The 20,568-nt window shown below is 42.3% G+C and overlaps 1 protein-coding gene and 1 long non-coding RNA gene across 2 annotated transcripts in view; one reads left to right on the top strand and one right to left on the bottom strand.

Annotated features, from left to right (window-relative positions):
• The window catches only part of LOC116699670 (disco-interacting protein 2 homolog C), a 235,373-nt gene that overhangs the window by 26,635 nt on the left and 188,170 nt on the right, over positions 1–20,568 (top strand).
• LOC116699683 (uncharacterized) lies at positions 496–8,915 on the bottom strand. Its single transcript, XR_004334482.1, has 4 exons — positions 8,906–8,915; positions 7,218–7,227; positions 6,554–6,562; positions 496–599 (listed from the first exon to the last, which is right to left on the bottom strand). It is a non-coding gene; the product is annotated as an uncharacterized LOC116699683 (long non-coding RNA).

The following is a 20,568-nucleotide window of genomic DNA, read 5'->3' as shown; positions in this document are numbered from 1 at the left end:
GAACCCTGGGGGTATCATGGATATGGTTAAGAGATAGACGCCCAGCGGCATTAGAAGAACAAAGCACAGAATCAGAGAAATAAAACGGGTTTTTGCCGATTCATCACTAGTTACACACTAGTGTAACTGTAGCAAGCGTCTCAATATCACTAACGGTTTACACATTCATATTTAGACACAACAAATGATATATCCAGCGACGACAAAGCCTGTAAGTCGGAAGTTAGAACGGAAGTACAAAGAGTTGTTGCTACTGAGATGATACTCCGTCTCGTCTCGTCTCCCTGGTGTGAACTGGCAGGTTGCACAACGCCGCAGACCGAGGTTTCAACTCATCTTTGGTCTGAACCGGGCTTTAATGGTCTATGGGAGGACAACCCAGGGGTCAACACTATAGGCCCACAGTTCACTAAATACTGGGAACCAAGCAATTGGCCTGTTTTGGAACATGCACACTCTCCAACATCAATTATTGCATCAACATTAATGCATTTAGTCTTAGTCAGCGTTTTTGGACATTGGTGCGGTCTCGTCTTCGTCATGGGAAAAGAGCTCGTTGACGAACATATTTAGTCTTGTCTCGTCTGACCAAATTAACACTACAGGGGCAACACTCTCACATCTCCCTTTCTCTACCACACACACAAACACAAACACACACACACACACACACACACACCACACACACACACACACATACGTGTGAACACCAGGCCACTTACGTAGGCTACGGCGAAAGCTCTGCATTGTTCCTCCACAGAAGCATAAAATGTCCTTTAGTGTTCCTAGTTCAATAAATGCAACTCCCTACAGCATCAAATAAACTGGACTGAAAGACAACAGAGGCACGCCAGAGACTCGTACAGAGGTAGACAAATAAATAGCAACACAGACAGGCCGAGACAGGAAGCGTCAGAAATAGAAGTGAAGTAGACTGAAACCTGAAGCAGCAGCGAGGTCTTCAGGTCAGAGGGGGATCGGCGGCTCTGTGAGAGAAAGAGTTTGGGAACGTCGGGTCACTTTGAGAGAAAAATATACTATAAACACTTTGACAAACACACTGAGGAGGCTGTGGAGCGCCCACACACTGTTTAGATGCCTTCCCTCTCACATGTAAACACAGTCTGATAGGCCACTTTGTAATTCCCAACATTTTGAGACAGGCTATTTTTACTGCTCTTTATTGAGGACATTCTTGCAGCTAAGCCTAATCCTTCAGTAGGGTTTGGAACGGACACTATGCTGCATTCAGGGTCAGGGTTTGTTTACATATGGGGATGCTGCAGACGTTGCGTTCACGTACACGTTTACTGTAGATTCTGGACTAGGACTGAGGGCCGATATTAGGCATTTCCCGATCTATCGGTATTTATAATGGCCAATTTCACTTCTTTTAAATACTCGTTCATTGAAATCATTTATATTGACTAATAAATGATTCTGATAATGAATATTTAAAAAATAAAAACGGACTGTCAACCATGTAATGAGGGATGGCGTTGCATAGTCTGTCCACCAGAGGGCGCTCTACAATGTCCCTCTGGCATTTTTTTTGTTAGTGTTTTTGTTCAAAGGACATTAAGTTTCATATCTTAAGTTTGTATTTTTTTTAAATTTTATTTTATTTATTAGAAATGTAATATATTTTGATGATCTGTCGTGACAATAAACCAAATTATTGTCATATTATTTTAGTGAGAACTCATAAATGGATTTTCTTTTTCTTTTTTTAAAATATGTGTATATCGGGATATTGGATTTTTTAATAACCAAATATTCATATCAGTATCTGTCTTAAAAATCCGACTGGGCTCTAATGGAGTACAAACAAAATGTCCATAATTTAACCCCAATCTTGGTAGTGGGTGGTTTTGGTGCCAAAAGGTTACTAGCGTTAACATTGCCAACAAGCTCAAGACCAGCTTACGTTCTCTAAATTTAGATCTGAGGCTAGCTATCTTAAGGCTAGATAACTTAATAAATGTACCCCCCCCCCCCCCAAAAAAAAGCATCATGGAAATAGAAATGCAGCGAGATGTAAATTTACTGGACGACTGCTTAAACCACACTAAGACAAACAGGAGAGAGCGCACACACACACACACACACCACACACACCACACACACACACACACACACACACACAGAGGCATTTGTGTAACTCCAGGATGTGCTGAGCTTCCAGGCAGAGATGAGAGGATTAACCTGCAGAGCTGCAGAGAAGGAAGCTTGCATGCTAAAGTAAGCGCTGGATCCAGACCAGCTGTTGTCCCACTTATGTCAAATATTAACCGTTTAGTGTTTAAGAAGTCTCGAAGTTCCCTTTTTTACCTGCTGAAGTGAATCGGTATGGGAACCCCAGGGTACGATACCGATAATATCACGATACAGCGATTCTGCGATATAAATATGTTGATAGACAATCCTATAACGACGCACCACGATATCGTAACTCTGAATGCAAAATGCCTGTGTTAAGTGTTGTATGGTATTCGGGTCAAATTGACCCATTTCACATATTTAGAAGAAGAAAAATGTTACAAGTTACATTTTTTCTACCTGAAAATCAACGACCTTACCTTATTTCTGGGATAAACATGTATTCCTGACTCAATTCAAAACATTGTTGGGGATATGACCACTTTTTCCAAGATAATAATGATCACAAAGTGGATTTTTAACATGAATTCTATATAACTTTAAAACAAAAAAATTAACCCCACTTCCATTTTTAATTGTGTTCTAGTAGAGACTGATGCATTTCCTAAACGCGTATGTGATCTCAATTGTTATAAGATAAGATAAGATTGAGATAAAGACAATATTTGTTAATTGATTGTGAAGTAAATAAAACCTCAATTTGACCCGAGGGACACGAGACAACACAAGGGTTAAGTGCATGTTCTATTTCTTTATTCTCTGCGGGTCCAAACTGATTGTGCAGCACACGTTTTTCAGTCTGTAAATTGAAAATTACAAAACTACAGAGCAACTACCGTGGTCTTAAACGTGGCTGGGGCATCTGTTATTTTCCACAAACTGTCCGTCATCCCGTTGAAAACCTCTTCTTCGTTAACTTACGTTCAAATTTCCCTCGTTCAGCCATGACAACTAGGGGTGGGGGTGGGGGGGGGGGGGAAACCGATACAGCATCGTATCGCGATATTTTCAGTGGCAATACTGTATCGATGCACATGCGCCGAAGTATCGCTCTTTTATTATATTTCATTTAATTTAATTTTCATATTTATTATGCAGGAAAGTCAAATGCAATGCAAACGGGCCTGACTCAGTTCAAGAACTGGTTTTCAGCAGGTCCCTGTTCTGCAGAAACACAAGACCTAGCTATACAGCACATCGATAAGGACTAGACAGATTTAGACAACTAAAATAACAATACAGTTAACATAAGGACAAAGACATGTATACAAGACATCAGCTAGGCTAGACAAATACGGACAATACAATACGTGAACAATTTCTATGTGTTGGTTTATGTTTGTCTGCTCGACAATCCCATTTTGCGGCAATAAAAATTAAGTGAGAGCAGAAACAGAAATGTTTCTTTTTAGATGAAACAGATGTTGACAAAGTTTCCTTTTGGGGACGTCATTTGAAATTGGGAATAAATAATAAAATAATTAAATTGCAATATGCAATTATATCGTATTGTGATATAAGTATCGTGATGACAGCGTATTGTCTATGTCATCAGACACTTAGAATATTAATCTGAGTCTGTCAGTGGCAAAAACAAGCACTTTTGTGAAGGTAGATACAAGCTGGACAATTGCCCCATTACCTTCCATTATAATTGTCAAAGATTGTTGTTTCCATCAGTCACTTAGAATATTAATCTGAGTCTTTCAGTGGCAAAACAAGCACTTTTGTGGACAATTACCCCGTTGACTTCCATTATAATTTCAAAGATTCTTGTTTCCATCAGTCACTTAGAATATTAATCTGAGTCTGTCAATAGCAAAATAAGCACTATTATTATAATTGCCCTATTAACTTACATTGTAATTGTCAAAGATTGTTGTTTCCATCAGTCACTTAGAATATTAATCTGAGTCTGTCAATAGCAAAATAAGCACTATTATTATAATTGCCCTATTAACTTACATTGTAATTGTCAAAGATTGTTGTTTCCATCAGTCACTTAGAATATTAATCTGAGTCTGTCAATAGCAAAATAAGCACTATTATTATAATTGCCCTATTAACTTACATTGTAATTGTCAAAGATTGTTGTTTCCATCAGTCACTTAGAATATTAATCTGAGTCTGTCAGTGGCAAAATAAGCACTATTATTATAATTGCCCTATTAACTTACATTGTAATTGTCAAAGATTGTTGTTTCCATCGGTCACTTGGACACAAAAACATAGGGTTGAAAAAACAGTAGTTACCCTTTAACACATCCCCTTTACATCTCTACTGCACCTCAATTCTCTCTCTAGTATTCCTTTATCCACCCACCTTTTCCTGTCTCCATCCACCCACATCTTTCTCTCTCTCCCTCTCATCTATTAACCCTACATTTGACTGTCATAGCCTTTTTATTTTTGTGTTTTCTCTCTATTCAAAACCAGCAGCTGCGGGATGGAGATTCTTTCTTCAGATTTCTAAGAGACGGAAATCCCTTTTCTTCCCCTCCCCTCCCCCGGGATTTTGAATATCTGAGCTGTAATTATTTATAACTCGAGCACTCCTTTATCTTCATCTCTTTCCCAACATTTTTCTTAATCCAGCCAGTGTCTTTGCTAAATATTTAATGTCCCCGACGCAGCGGGCCGCGGCTCCGATCGCCTCGAGGTCGGCGTGCGACGGCAAAAAAAAAAAAACTCGGAAAGTCTGCCAAAGTGTTTTCATCTCGTTTTTTTTTAAAGAAGTGAAAACCTCACCGCTCCAGTCGTTATCCATCCATCCTTTTTTTTTTTTTCTGAACCGGTTGTGTGGAAAATGCTCCTGAGCAGATGGTCGGCTCGCTGTGTCTTTTGGATGGAAGTCATGGCGGCCGTCGAGTCGCGTGTTGTCCTGCTTCATGTCCCACACTGTCCCTTTTGGTACTGAATGGGACTTCCTGTTGCCCTTGTGCCATATGTTACTGATATGCCATGTAAAAAAAAAAAATCTATAATTTAGAAGTATCATGGTGTCAGCTGCAGTGTCATCAAGAAAAAATCATGCATCTTTTTCACACTGGAGGATGGAAATTTATAATAATGATTTAGATTTTCAGTCTATTTGGCGGACGCTTTCATCTGATGATGAAGCGGGTAGACGAATCCTCCATTTTAAACTATCAATTGGCTTTTTTAAACTATTTTTTTGGCTTTTCTTTCATCTGATGAGGAAGCAGATGGACGAATACTCCATGGGACGGCGTCGGTGTCCCATTTTAAACTATCAGTTGGCTTTTTTAAACAATCAATTGGCTTTTTTAAACAATCAATTGGCTTTTTTAAACAATCAATTGGCTTTTCTAACCGTGACCATGATCTTTCCGTAACTTCAACCAACAGGATTGAAATTAGCACCCTTCACTCGCCAAATATCCACCTTGGCAAATACAAAACTTCACCAAATTTGAGGGAGCCAGTTGTTACGGCTCGCGTTACCTATGACAACAGCTGACAGATACAGTCAACAGTGAGACAGTCCGGTACAGCCCGACTCTGGACTGTAAAACTTAGATTAGCGCTAATATTCAAGTTTATTTTCTGCTTGCCATTACCTTTTATTCTGACTATTATTGCCACTGTGCATCACACCCCCAACCGGCACCGCCACACACCCCAACCGGCACCGTCACAACCCCCAACCGGCTCCGTCACACCCCCAACCGGCACCATCACACCCCCAACCGGCTCCGTCACACCCCCAACCGGCACCATCACACCCCCAACCGGCACCGCCACAACCCCCAACCGGCTCCGTCACACCCCCAACCGGCTCCGTCACACCCCCAACCGGCACCATCACACCCCCAACCGGCTCCGTCACACCCCCAACCGGCACCATCAACAACCCCCAACCGCACCGTCACACCCCCAACCGGCCCGTCCACACAACCCCCAACCGGCACCGCCACAACCCCCAACCGGCCCGCACACCCCCAACCGGCACCGCCACACACCCCCAACCGGCACCGTCACACCCCCAACCGGCACCGTCCACACCCCCAACCGGCACCGTCACACCCCCCAACCGGCACCGTCACACCCCCAACCGGCCCGTCACACCCCCAACCGGCTCCGTCACACCCCCAACCGGCACCGTCACACCCCCAACCGCCGTCACCCACCATCACACCCCAACCGGACACACACCCCAATCACATCACCCCCAACCGGCACCATCACACCCCCAAACGGCACCGCCACACCCCCAACCGGCACCATCAGACTCCCCTTACCAGGACCCTGGGTCTATCCAGGTTTGTTCCTAAAAGGGAGTTTTTCCTCGCAACTGTCGCACTAGTTTCTTACTCTTGGGGGAATTAATGGAACTGTTGGGTCTTTGTAAATTATAGAGTGTGGTCTAGACCTACTCTACCTGTAAAGTGTCTTGAGATAACTTCTGTTATGATTTGATACTATAAATAAAATTGAATTGAATGGAAATTGTTCAACAGTTGTTTGGTAAATTGCTGATAAACCATCAAGACACTAGAGAAGATTTGAGTTGCTATTTTTTTTTCAATTTTAAGAAAATTTTAAGAAAATTCCCTCTTTGTGGGGGTGCCAAAAGTTCTTCTATGCAGGAAAAACCCTGATTACACTGACTTTTCTCCATGTTGTGGTCTTGGCGGGTCCCACATTATGGGACATTTTTCTGCCGGCCACATTAGACATTGAGCTGTGTTTGTGTGTGTGTGTGTGTGTGTGTGTGTGTGTGTGTGTGTGTGTGTGTGTGTGTGTGTGTGTGTGTGTGTGTGTGTGTGTGTGTGTGTGTCTTATGTTGCGTGTACTGTAGCTTCGCCCTGTAGGGATGGAGGTTGGCTTGTGAATTAGGTCACCACCAGCTCGACTGTATGTTGCCTTTGTTGCCAGGCCACAGAACAACATGGCATCTGTCGCTGTAACCAGTAACCAGGCGTGAGGGCCGTTTCGGGGGTCAAGTAGTTGGCAGTTGCTTCAGTTAAAAGCTGACACTGGGACGTCGATTCTCCTTTTATAATGTACACTCTAAGGAATATCTGCGTATTAACAATTGTATGTCTGTATATTTTAACAGAAATTGTCCATAGAACGTGATTCACGGTTGTTTTTTTTGTTATTTACATTAGGGCTGCACGATTATGGCCAAAATTATATTTACGATTATTTTGATCAAAATTTTGATCGCGATTATTTTCACGATTATTTGTTGATTTTAACCAAAACAAATTTTATTGTCACATAGGCTATTTATAACTGAGAGAAGGAGTGTGATGGACGCTACTCACAGAGAGACGGCTGATCACTATGAACGGGTCGAACGGCGGATACACACGTCGTGTGTATGAAGCGTCTGCATCGTCACTGCGCTGCATTTTTATTAACTATGATATTTTGGCCATGGTCCAGGTCCCGGTCTCGGTCCAGCAGCTCCGTCTCCCACGCTGTTACTCTACCAACTGAAGTTAGCTGCATTCAGTAACTTCTTCTGTGTTCTTCGCCGTAGCGGCCGCGATAACAGAGTTACCATGGAAACACTGGTACAAATACAGGTTTGCCCCCTCATACTTAACAATATACAGCTGTGTTAATAATAATGAAAACTGTGGACAAATGTCAGAAGTGTGGACCGGCGGCCGCTGTGTGGCGGGGCGCGGAGAGTAAGAGGAGAGAGAGTAGGACGAGAGAGCGTAGAAAGATCCAACACAGGCACGGCTTTACAGACGAAATGGGTCATGTAACGCAAAATTAAACCATATCCATATAAACAACATTGCAGCGGATGCGAGGACATTAGCGCTGGTGCGTCCTATAGGAGCTAACAGCTAACAGACGCTACTAGCACCGGTGCATCCTAGAGGAGCTACTAGCTAACAGCTAACAGACGCTACTAGCACCGGTGCGTCCTAGAGGAGCTACTAGCTAACAGCTAACAGACGCTACTAGCACCGGTGTGTCCTAGAGGAGCTAACAGCTAACAGACGCTACTAGCACCGGTGCGTCCTAGAGGAGCTAACAGCTAACAGACGCTACTAGCACCGACTAGCACTGCTCACCGCTGTTGTCTGAAAAACAGACGGGACAAATGTTGCGTTTACTGGCAAACTGGTAAACCTTGATACCGACGTTAACCGACTGCTATCTGTTGAGTTTTCCTCACTCTATCTGTCCTCTGGGACTGTCTACATCTAGAAACTAAGACGCACGGGGTGCAGTGAACTACTCTGACTGGCTCATGAGCAGACGGTAGTAGCGGGAGATTGGCTTTGCAAAAAACCCGGAGCGTTCTATGAAATGACGCAAATTTGATCGTGGGAAGTCCAAATCGTGATCGCTATTAAAATTCGATTCATTGTGCAGCCCTAATTTACATTTCAAATTGCATTATTTGTGCTCCACATTGGGGTGATTGTGGGATCGGACCTTTAGGGGGGCTCAGTCCCTAATGAGAATGTGACACGGATCAGACCAATTACAACAGCTGGTCAGTCTGACGTCATGTCATTGGCTAGCTGTTAGCCAATCAGAGTCAAGCTGCTTAGCTTGTTGAATACTAATGAGACCTGAGTCTTCCTGCAGGCTTTCTATACCACGCTAGAATGGCTTGAAACCAAGTAACCATGGAAACCAAGTTACAGTATCCATGGTAGAACTTCAGACATTACCACAAAGTCATAAAATACATGTGGCAGGGCACCTTTAAAAAAATAAATAAATAAATTAAAAGGATTGACAAAACATCTCAGGGTTACTTAGTTACTTGCTTTAAATCCAATGATGATATACAGTAGGTAAACATATGTACGACAGTTATTATTAGAAAATTCATTTTTATTGTACTTTTTGCTCATGAATAATAATTATTTTCCAAAGCTTGTGTCTTGGTTTGGACCTCTTCATATTCTATGTATCAGGGCTGTAGTACTCGAGTCCGGTCTTGGACTCAAGTCCGTTTTTCTGTGGTTTCGGACTTGACTCGGACTCGCTAGCATTCGGACTCGTCTCGGTCTCGGCCACTGGTCTTGACAAATATGGCTTTTGGTCTCGGCCGAGTCCAGGTGTCTTTGTTATGTTCATAATACTATTGGAGGTAAAGTGAACACAGTTCAGGCGGGGATGATGTTCGGCTTATCACAAGTTTAGACAGCTAGCTAGAAAACGCTACGCCAACGTTTGCTAACGTTAGCGGCGCAGCGTTAGCCTAGCCTAAAAGGTAAATATTACAACTGCCTTTGGAATTTCCTACATTTGCGTCCACGTTGTCAACATAACACCTGTGGCATTAGTGCTCCTTTTGTATCATCATTTCATTGAATGAAATATTAAGCTTTGCTCCTACGAGATGGGTGGGGATTTGTTACGTTTTAAGCTAACTGTCAAAAGTTAGCCTGTACGTATGCTAGCGGCCGTTAGCTAACGTTGCCAAAGCAGCTAGCAACTTTAGTAGCAGAGCTCAAATACTCAGTACTAGTACCTACTGTAGCAGTATGTATGTGTATGTAGCTATTATGAGGTATCACCATATGTCATTCTGTTGTCTTTAGATTATATGATATCAAGGGGAACGGCTATACTTACAAATACTGGGTGTTGTGACACTGTTTTTGCTTTTATATTAACAAATAAGCCAAAATTAGTGTCTTGATAAAGTCATGCGTAAGACCTTTTTTTCTGTCCTGGACTCGGTCTGGACCCGAACCTTTTTGTCTTGACCTGGACCTGACTAGTCCTGGTCTTGGACTCGACAAAGGTGGTCTTGACTACAGCCCTGCTTTGTATACTGTACATGTTAGGTTTCCGTGCACATTATCAATTTGTAACTAAAAGAAGGAGAAATGCCAGAAATGTTGAGGTAATGAAAAGAGAAGAAGCCGTTTTGAAACACATTTCCGGACACTTGTTTGTTTCTCCGTAGGGCGAGTCTCTGACAGACTCCCGCCAAGTGCCGTGCTCATAGCGTATTGCTGTGTTCAGCACTCCCTCGCCCTCCAATTGAGATATTTCCACGGGTATTTGTAGTTTGCCGTGTTTGAAATGCGTCACGGCTCGCTGGCTTCACCCCCCGGGCTTTCTGAGGGTGAAACTCAGTCAAGCTCCGGCTTTAACTATGCTAATTTTCCTCCTAATGAATTTCTGAACAGAGTCCAAACCCTACAGTGTGTGTGTGTGTGTGTGTGTGTGTGTGTGTGTGTGTGTGTGTGTGTGTGTTTACAGTTATGTTTCTCAGAAAGACTGGAAGCAGTACAGGCTGCAACACACACACACACACACACACACACACACACACACACACACACACACACACACACACACACACACACACACACACACACACACACACTCAACTTTCAGTTTGTTTGGCACAATATGTGCATTTGACTCAATTCACTGTCACTGCAATTGGATGATTTTTTTAATCTACTCGCATGAACATTCACACACTTGGCGACGATGCCTAGCAACCGCCTCTTTTGGGAATGGGAAAAGTAAAAAATGTGATGACACATCTTAAAAAAGGTTGCAGCATTCCCTTTCAAAATCTCCATAATTTTATTACACAAGTAGTGGAAGGACGTGTGATCTGAGACATTTGTCTTGTAATCATGGAATAGGATCCACATCTTTAATCAGTGTTTTCATGTTTTCATCCCAGTGGTGGGACATTTTAGCAGATCTAGCCTTCATTTTCCATATGTGTAACACAATAATTTAGCCCTAAAGGTTTATTCACCAGCTTACATCATCTGGTCTTCACTGTCTTCTTTTGGGTTTGGAAACAGACTGATCTCATGAAGTGGCGTATGCATGACACAACAATTTATATGCCATTATTGGCATGTTGTCAAGACGTATACTCGCTTTTTAGCGTGTTTATCAACGCCGTTTGACCTCCATTGACTTACATTACCTTGCAATTGCATCTGACTTTACGCCGTAGCGAGTATTATGAAAGGGCAAAAACTGGCGTCGGGGGGGTGGATGGGTAAAACACAGGACTTTCACCCAGGAGAAGGGGGATCATGTCCCATGTGTCACATTTCCTAAACTCAACTGTTTGTTCCTTTTTAGATAGATAGATAGATAGATAGATAGATAGAGAGAGAGAGAGAGAGAGAGAGAGAGAGAGAGAGAGAGAGAGGGATAGAGAGATGGATAGAGAGATGGATAGAGAGATGGATAGAGAGATGGATAGATAGATGTTTATTGATCCCAAGAAAAATGGGAAATTACGATGTTACAGCAGCACACGTACATCAGTCACACCACACAGAATATAAATGAGGTACTAGGAAAAATAAACATACATACAATATACATGAATTAATAATAATAGGAATAAACTAAAAGAACAAATGGTGGTGTTTAAGTTTGACCATATGGCCTTAGCAATAAACAGGCTGCTCTTTTAATGTTGCAGTTTTCTGCTCTTCCTTATTTATATATTGAAATCTATTTTTTTTTTAAATCAGAATGCTAGGTGGACTGGCTAGACCTTCCTCCGCAACACTGTGGATGTGAGACTACATCTTAGTCAGACTTGAAATAACTTTCTTATTTTTAAATAACTCCAGTTACACTTTGTTCCTTCTCAACACACTCATGAACACACATCTTATGACTGTCATAAGGACCCCGCCCCCCCCCCCCCCCCCCTTCCTTTAAAACCTTAAGAGCTCCCTCGGGCTTCTGTACAGCCACTTCAGGACTCCAGTTCCCATGATCCCCCCCCCCCTTAGTGGAAGTCAGAGGTCATTTCCCTGTAGGAAAGACGCTCATGGCTGCTTATTAATCAAAGCTGATAATGGCAGACTCCCTGTGGATACTAGGGGATTTTTTTTGTGAGGATTTTTAAAATCAATTATTTTCCCTAGAATCAATTTTTTTTTTTAGGGGTGGGGAAAAAATAATCGATACAGCATAGCATTGCGATATTTTCAGTGGCAATACTGTATCGATACACAGGCGCCATGTATCAATCTTTTATTATATATGTGTTGGTCAGTTTGTCTGCTTGACAATCCCATTTTGCAGTAATATAAACAAACAGATAAATGTTTAATTTTAGGTAAAACAGATGTTGACTTATAGGGAACATCATTGGGAAAAATTTGAAGTTGGACCAAAGGTAATAACTTGCAATATATCGCAGAATATTGCAATATGTTTAAACGTAAGTATCGTGATGATATCGGATCGAGAGGTGATTCCCACCCCTAATATTTTGTATGTATTTAATTTTTACCAATGATTAACCTAAATATTTCCTGTTTAAACAATACCGAAGTTATGCGGTTGCCAAAGAGCGAAAGCAGAAAATGCAAAAAAATACACGTTATGTTACTTCTTTACAAATTAAACGTCTGTCCGACTGACTTAGCACGTTAGAAAACAATCAGTTTTTAGAAATGTCTCAGGACATATTGTCTCTTATTCAACTTCTGTTGAATAAGAAGGAAAAGAAAGTGACTTTACTCAATTCCATTCCAATCTCAATACCTCTAGAATTGTAATAAAGGAAAATCGCAGTTAGTGAAAGGATATAATCGGATAAAGCGTCCCCATCGCCCTGCGGTCTTCAGCTGTCCCCCCACCCCCCCACCCCCATAGATCCGCCCCTGCCATCGTCCCGGCCCCAGTGGAGATTTTTTTTGTTGCTAGATAACACAATCTATCACTCTCGCAGGGTGTGTTTCTCTTGAAACACTTCCAACTTGACTGTTATTCCATATTTAGTCACGTTTGTCAGCGGGCGGACCCTGACACCGGGCGGTCTGAACACCCGGGCGCCTTAAAATCCAGTTTCAGCGCTGGTGGGCCGAGTGTGCAGCCACGTGATGTCTCTGCTTAGAGCCTGTTTGAAATTCTTCCACAGCGGGTGGTTGATTGAGAAGCAACACGCTTAAAAAAAATACAAAAACAAAACAAAATCAGATTAAACCGAGTGTTAAACAGCTTCTCAAACTTGTGCAGAATTCAACTGTAGCTGTACCCTAACCATAACTTTACCCCCACCCTAACCATAACCTTACCCCCACCCTAACCATAACTTTACCCCCACCCTAACCATAACTTTACCCCCACCCAAACCATAACCTTACCCCCACCCTAACCTTAACCCTTACCCCCACCCTAACCATAACCTTACCCCCACCCTAACCATAACCTTACCCCACCCTAACCTTAACCTTAACCCCCACCCTAACCATAACCTAATTCTAACCCTAATCCTAAAACCAAGTCTTAACCCTCAAACAGCCCTTTAAAGTTGTGGGGTCCAGCATTTTGGCCCCACAAAGATATCGGGACCCCACAAGTATACTGAACTCCCGGCTTTTGGACCCCACGAATGTAGTTGAACAAGATCACACACACAAACACACACACACACACACACACACACACACACACACACACACACAACATCCACCTCTTTGATGGAAACGAGGACGTAGCTCAACTCTGCAGAGTGAAAACAACGAATGCCCCTTATAGAGAGTAAATACACGAGTGTGTATGTGTGAATAATCCTCAGGACTTTATTCTGAGTCTGAGTCCGTCCAGCAGGCCCCCCCCCCCCCCCACGGTCATCGTGATGAACTAGTCGCTCCGCTGCGATAACAGAAACCTTGTGGTTCACCAATGACAAAGCAAAGAGGAATTATTTCCAGGGGGTTACAGTGACACTCCACTCTGTTACTCAGAGTTGTGTAATGTACGTGCAGTAAAACTTGGAATTTAAAATCAATGAAAGTAGAGATTTGTACTTGCCAAAGAGCGTTGTGTGGAATCAATCATGTTATTTTGGGGGAATTAAAAAGAAAACTAGGGACAACAAGGACCCAAGGACAACATGAGGGTTAACTGGAGTGAAGATTTTGAAACTAATGGTCTCTTTTCCTGCTCTAACCTGGTCTCTCACTGCTGAATAAACTTTGCAGGAATTTAAAATGTGAAAAAAGACAGAAAACAGCGGAGCGTTGGCACTCAGGCTCGTTTCAATTTCCTATCTGCTGAACGGCAGTTTTCTGTTTTTGGATACATACAGGGAGTGTGTGGTGTGTGTGTGTGTGTGTGTGTGTGTGTGTGTGTGTGTTGTGTGTGTGTGTGTGTGTGTGTGTGTGTTGTGTGTGTGTGTGTGTGTGTGTGTGTGTGTGTGTGTGTGTGTGTGTGTGTGTGTGTAGAGTAATTTCTCTCTTTCTGTGATGACCGGTGACAGATGCCCTGCTCTAGGCAGAGCTAACGTGTGGTGTGTGTGTGTTGTGTGTGTTGTGTGTGTGTGTGCATACCACTGGCTTCTCAGAGTGGGTAAAATAAGGGCTCCTGTGTTTGTTTGTGCGCTGACATGCCCACAAGGAATTATGGGATGCGTGGGAGCTGGGAAACCGCTCATAAAAGTAGAAGTAGATGAAGTCTTATGCTTTTTTTTTTTTTTTTTTTTTACGTCAGTAACATTTACTCAAAGGTTTTTACATAAATAGAAGATCACAAAATAAAAGTCCTGCATGCAAAACATTTCACAGCATCACAGAGTGTTAAATAGGAACATGTTCGGCTACATCTACACTGCGTTTTCCTCGAGTCACGTGACATGTGGATATCACTCGGTCTCAGTTTTTTCCCTGATGACGCTCTGAAGACCGCCTGTCCCCCCCGGTCCTCCTTCTCCCTGTCTGTCCTCCTCTCCTTTTCTCTCCACTGATTCTATTTCCAGCCCTCATCTTTTATTTCGGGACTATCTCCCATCCTCCCCATCCGGCCCTCGAGAGTCTGATTTCAGGCTCCGAGACGGACGACCTTTTCGTCCGCGGGGCTTTGAACGGCCCGGCGCTGCGACGCTCCGCACTCGGTGACGTGGTGTCATTGTCTTCTTCTTCTTCTGTAATTCTATCGCTGTATATTGGGGCTGAATGCCGTGCGGTTATGAATAACACCGGGCCGTGGGGGGACCGTGGGATGAGACAGAAAAGCTCAGCCCCCTTCTCAGTGGAATTAACTGGTGGAGAAATTACACAAAACTTGCCCCGTTTGAGCCTTTTATTTCATTTTTTCCGACTCAACCTCTGTCTTTTTCTTAATTAATTTAATTTTTTAACTTATTTATTAATTCCCAGTGGGGAAATTACAATTTACACTCTGTGTGCACACTTACTACACACAGGCCTGAAATACACACACGTGCTCAGGACCTATACATGCACTAATGGAGAGATGTTAGAGTGAGTGGGGGGGCTGCCAGCTGAACCAGCACCCTGAGCGGTTTGGGGGGGGGTACGGTGCCTTGCTCAAGAGCACCTTGCAGTGCCCAGGAGGTGAAGTGGCATCTGTCCAGCCACCAATCCACACTCTATACTTTTTGGTCCACATGGGGACTTGAACCAGTGACCCTCCGGTTCCCAACCCAACTCTTGTCAACACTGTCAACGTGCCTTGCTCAAGAGGACGTCGATTAAAGTCTAGCTGTGATCACCAAGACCTTCGCAACTGGAACCAATAACTTCAGCAGCTTTATTCCATATATTTAATGCAGCTTCATCACAAACTAATGTTTGAATTAGGGAATAACCAGCACTCTAAGTCAGGGGTCCTAAACCTAACGCTGAAAGAGAGACCGGGTCGGGACCCCCTACATATATTGTATAAAACTAAGTTGCATGTTAAACTGGGCCAGATGGATGAAAATAATTGGATATTAATATATTATTTATACATCATGTTTAATGTTAAACATACAGTGAATGTGTAAAGGCACAGTACGTCCTTAACTGGTTAGCATAGTGGCTGCTTTACCTGTAGTTAGCTTAGCTCCAATGTGTAAAATAGTGTTTTTTTTCCTCACAAATTTACATTTGTTATAATGTGTTGGATTCATTGGGCGGCTGTGGCTCAGGGGTAGAGCGGTCGTCTGCCAATCAGAAGGTAGGTCCCATGTCAAAGTGTCCTTGGGACAGACACTGACCCCCCAGTTGTCTTCGATGCTGCGTATATGTGTGTGAGTGTGTATCTGATGAGCAGGCAGCACCTTGTACCGCAGCCTTGGCCACAGTGTGTGAATGGTTCCTGAAAAGCCCTTTGAGTAGTTGTTAAGACTGGAGAAGTTCTACATAGCAACAGTCCATTTACATTTAATTTAAAAAAAAAAACACATTTGAAACATGATGTTTTAACCTAATTTGGTGGCCCCTCTGCTCTAACTCTAAGGACCCCCTAGGGGTCATGGACCCCCTGTTGAATATCTCTGCTTTAAGTTTTGGAACCACTGTTTCCATTCAGTAAGTTTGCTGTGGCCTTTTTTTGTGTTTTTATCAATTAATGTTAGATTTTGGGAACAGTTATGCTCCATTTGTTTTTGATCTACCGTTCCTATAATGGAGCTACACAACCCTAGCTTTGATCTTGTACATTGTTTGAACCAAAAACATAAAATACTGATTTATCATCTTGTTTTGGGTCTGACTCAGACCTTAATTTATAGACTTGTATCAACTCATCTCTGCTAAAAACTCATAATGTAAGCTAACGATCATTAGCATTAGTTCCCATGAATAGTTGAGGCTTTTCAGTTCCCCGATGAAGAGCACATTGACTGTAGAACAGCCATCTGTGGTATGTCCTTGTGCTTTTGAGTATGGATGAGCTAAATGACGGAGTATGCAACAGTTGTGTGTGTGTGTGTGTGGTGTGTGTGTGTGTGTGTGTGTGTGTGTGTGTGTGTGTGTGAATACAGCTCTCTTTGTACTTCTTAGAGTGCGTGTGTGTATCTATGACTACCCCGTCAACACACTAAACTACAGATAGACATGCACACAGTGGGCATTGTCTATCACATAGCATAAAAGACACACAAGGGATACACACACACACACACACACACACACACACACACACACACAGACTTTGAACTGCATGTTTTGAGAAACGCAGGCAGCTCCTCTTCGGACCGTGAATGACAGTTTTACAGCAAATTCTGCTAAAGCCACCTAAGTACCTCACACACACACACACACACACACACACACACACACCACACACACACACACACACACACATACACACACACACACAGGCATTCAGTCATGCATTCCACGCCCATGATGAGCGCTGGCAGTCAGACCCTCAGCTGTGCCTGAAGGTCACCATCAACAACACACACACACACACACACACACACACACACACACACACACACACACACACACACACACACACACACTGTCACAGTTGGTATCATTAATGTCACTAGGACAGTGTTTATGCTTCCCTGTATATTGATTCATATTTAATGTGTGTAATTGTGTTTTTGTGTGTGTGTGTGTGTGTGTGTGTGTGTGTGTGTGTGTGTGTGTGTGTGTGTGTGTGTGTGTGTGGTATCTGTGTGTGCGTGCCGTTAGCTAGTACAACAGCTAAACGGTGTAAAAGTGTGTGTGTGTGTGTAAAGAGAACCAAAGTCCCCCCCCCCCCTTTCCGTTTGCCTCCATGGAACCCGATCCACTTGTGCCTTGGATTACACATGTAGTGTTTTTCAAAATAAAATAAAAAATGATTTTACATGTGAAGAATGTCACAGTTTGTCGCAAGATGGATACGTCAAATGCTTTGGGAAAACACCTAATCAGATGGACTACAAGTCCTAGCCGCTTAGCTAACGTCACCACACTTTCCCTCTTGTCCCTCATAGTGGCTGCAGCTCTCGATATAACCCCATTCACTCTGGTTTTCACCTCTTCAGATACTTCTGCCTTCGCCTTGGAAGAAGACGGTAAACATCGACAAGCGGCCATGTTTCCCTGGTGACGTATATTGAAAGATGTCGTTCACCAAGCCATCTCACACAAAACCTAATGTTGTTCTTGACGTCAAATTGTCAAATCTCTTGACACGTAAAATTAGCTTTTTAACCCTTGTGTTGTCTGCCATTCGACTATAATCTTGTCATCCTGAAAATAAGGAATTTTTCTGACGTATTTTTGTCTTTTATAGACATTTTTGCCTCTTTTTTTCAATATTTTGGGGTCTTTTTTGACGCTTCTTTTCGCTACCATGTAGAAACACCACTAACACCTTACAACTTATTATTAGTTCTACATTTACATCATTTTTGGAATTCACGGTCAATTAACCTCATTCATAAGAAATGACTAATTCTTGAGTTAAAAAAAAAGCAGAAATTATGAGTTATTAGACTCATATTGAAGCAAAGGGTAATTACAGACGCACATATCTCAACATTCAGCCTGGTTTTGAAGCATTTTCTTTTTTTCAAGTCAATGAAAGTAGAGAGTCTGTCTTTTGTTGTGCTTACAAAGCGCGATGTGTGGAATCATCCATGTCATTTTTGGGGTTATTAAATTCAGATGGTTAAAAGGAAACCCATATTTCTGATATAGACGTTCTGAAAAACGGGTCAAATTTGACCCGAAGACAACACACAAGGGTTAAATTTACACACTTCATTTGTGAAATGCACGGCGCAACTTGAACCAGACCGAAAAATTGTTATTATCTCTCATTGACTCCCGTTCATATTTCTTTTTTCTTTCCGAAAGATAGGAAGTGGATGGGCGTGACTTCGGCTCTCAATTTCACTGCAGCTCTTATTTAAGCTCTTATTCTCTTTCTTTCTTCGTTGACTGTCTTTTTTTTATTCAGTTGCTTGTTCTATGTGTCATGTGTTTGACTATGTAAAGTTGTACAGTATGTTCATATCTATTTCTGTAGCCTCTTGGCCAGGTCATGTTTGTAAATGAGAATTGGTTCTCAAACAGTTTACCTGGATAAATAAAGGTTAAATAAAAATAAAAAGAGCAGAGATACCAAAAAGTCTGTTACTAAAGCTATGAGCTAAAAGACAAAAAACAGCCCTTGGTCACGTCTGTTGTTGGAAAAACAACAGACGTGACTAAAGGTTGCGTTTACTTAACCCTCATGTTGTCCTCATGTTGTCCTCATGTTGTCCTCATGTTGTCCCCATGTTGTCCTCATGTTGTCCCCATGTTGTCCCCATGTTGTCCTCATGTTGTCCTCATGTTGTCCCCATGTTGTCCCCATGTTGTCCTCATGTTGTCCCCATGTTGTCCCCATGTTGTCCCCATGTTGTCCTCATGTTGTCCCCATGTTGTCCTCATGTTGTCCTCATGTTGTCCCCATGTTGTCCCCATGTTGTCCTCATGTTGTCCCCATGTTGTCCCCATGTTGTCCTCATGTTGTCCTCATGTTGTCCCCATGTTGTCCCCATTTTGTCCTCATGTTGTCCTCATGTTGTCCCCATGTTGTCCCCATGTTGTTTTCATGTTGTCCCCATGTTGTCCTCATGTTGTCCTCATGTTGTCCCCATGTTGTCCCCATGTTGTCCTCATGTTGTCCCCATGTTGTCCTCATGTTGTCCTATATCAAAGTTTTTTGTAATTACCTAAAATAACATGATTGATTCCAACGCTCTTTGCCAAGTACAAATCTCTACTTTCATTAATTTTGGGTCTTATTCAATTTTATAGCATTTGAAAATCAAAGTGAAGTGTTTTTGAAATAGTATTGAGGAAAAGTTGACATATTCCAGTCTGTGATTATCATCAACATCCATTCCTTTAATTTTAGTCTAAATAATTCCTAATTTCTGCTTTTCTAACTCAAACGTTAGGTATAATTTCCTATAAATGAGGATTATTGATCGTAAATTCCAAAAAATAACTAAAACTAAAGTTAATAAGTTTGTGTTACGTAGTGTTGAAAACATAAAAAAAGTGACAAACACTGAAAAAAAAGCATCAAAAGTGTTGAAAAAGGGACAAAAACCTAAGTAAAAATAAATAATAAATAAATCAATAAAAAGCATCAACAAAAGTGTTGATTTTCAATTTGGATGTGAAGGCATCACGAGGGTTAAAACTGGTCAACCTGGTGGTGCATTCACAGTTATTGTATAAAACCCTTTTGTCATCTGTTGTTGTCGTTTAACAGCAATTTACTGGTGAACAAAGTTATCATTGTCAAGTCATTTTAATTACATTTTTAATTAATCATTTAAATCCCCCCCCTTTTTTTGTGCTGATCCAAAAATCAATCTGATCCGTGACTTAAAACCGGGATTTGATCCGAACCGGGAGTTATGTGATGCGTTGCATCCCAAGTTACTTCAAATGGCTTTTCAATTCCAGGTAGAAATCCTGTGGAACATGAGCTTGTTACTGTGTAGGAACGCATAGATGTGTGTGTTGTGTGTGTGTGTGTGTGTGTGTGTGTGTGTGTGTGTGTGTGTGTGTGTGTGTGTGTGTGTGGTGTGTGTGTGTGTGTGTGTGTGTGTGTGTGTGTGTGTGTGTGTGTGTGGTGTGTGTGTGTGTGTGTGTGTCCGACCAGCTGTCCCAGGTTTATTTAGCCGCCGCTCTGCTTCCCATGACCTGCAGACGC

The sequence above is a fragment of the Etheostoma spectabile genome, chromosome 12 (assembly GCF_008692095.1).
Source record: "Etheostoma spectabile isolate EspeVRDwgs_2016 chromosome 12, UIUC_Espe_1.0, whole genome shotgun sequence".
NCBI lineage: Eukaryota > Metazoa > Chordata > Actinopteri > Perciformes > Percidae > Etheostoma > Etheostoma spectabile.
The sequence above is the reverse complement of the archived record's forward strand: the minus strand, read 5'-3'. Positions and strand labels throughout refer to the sequence as shown.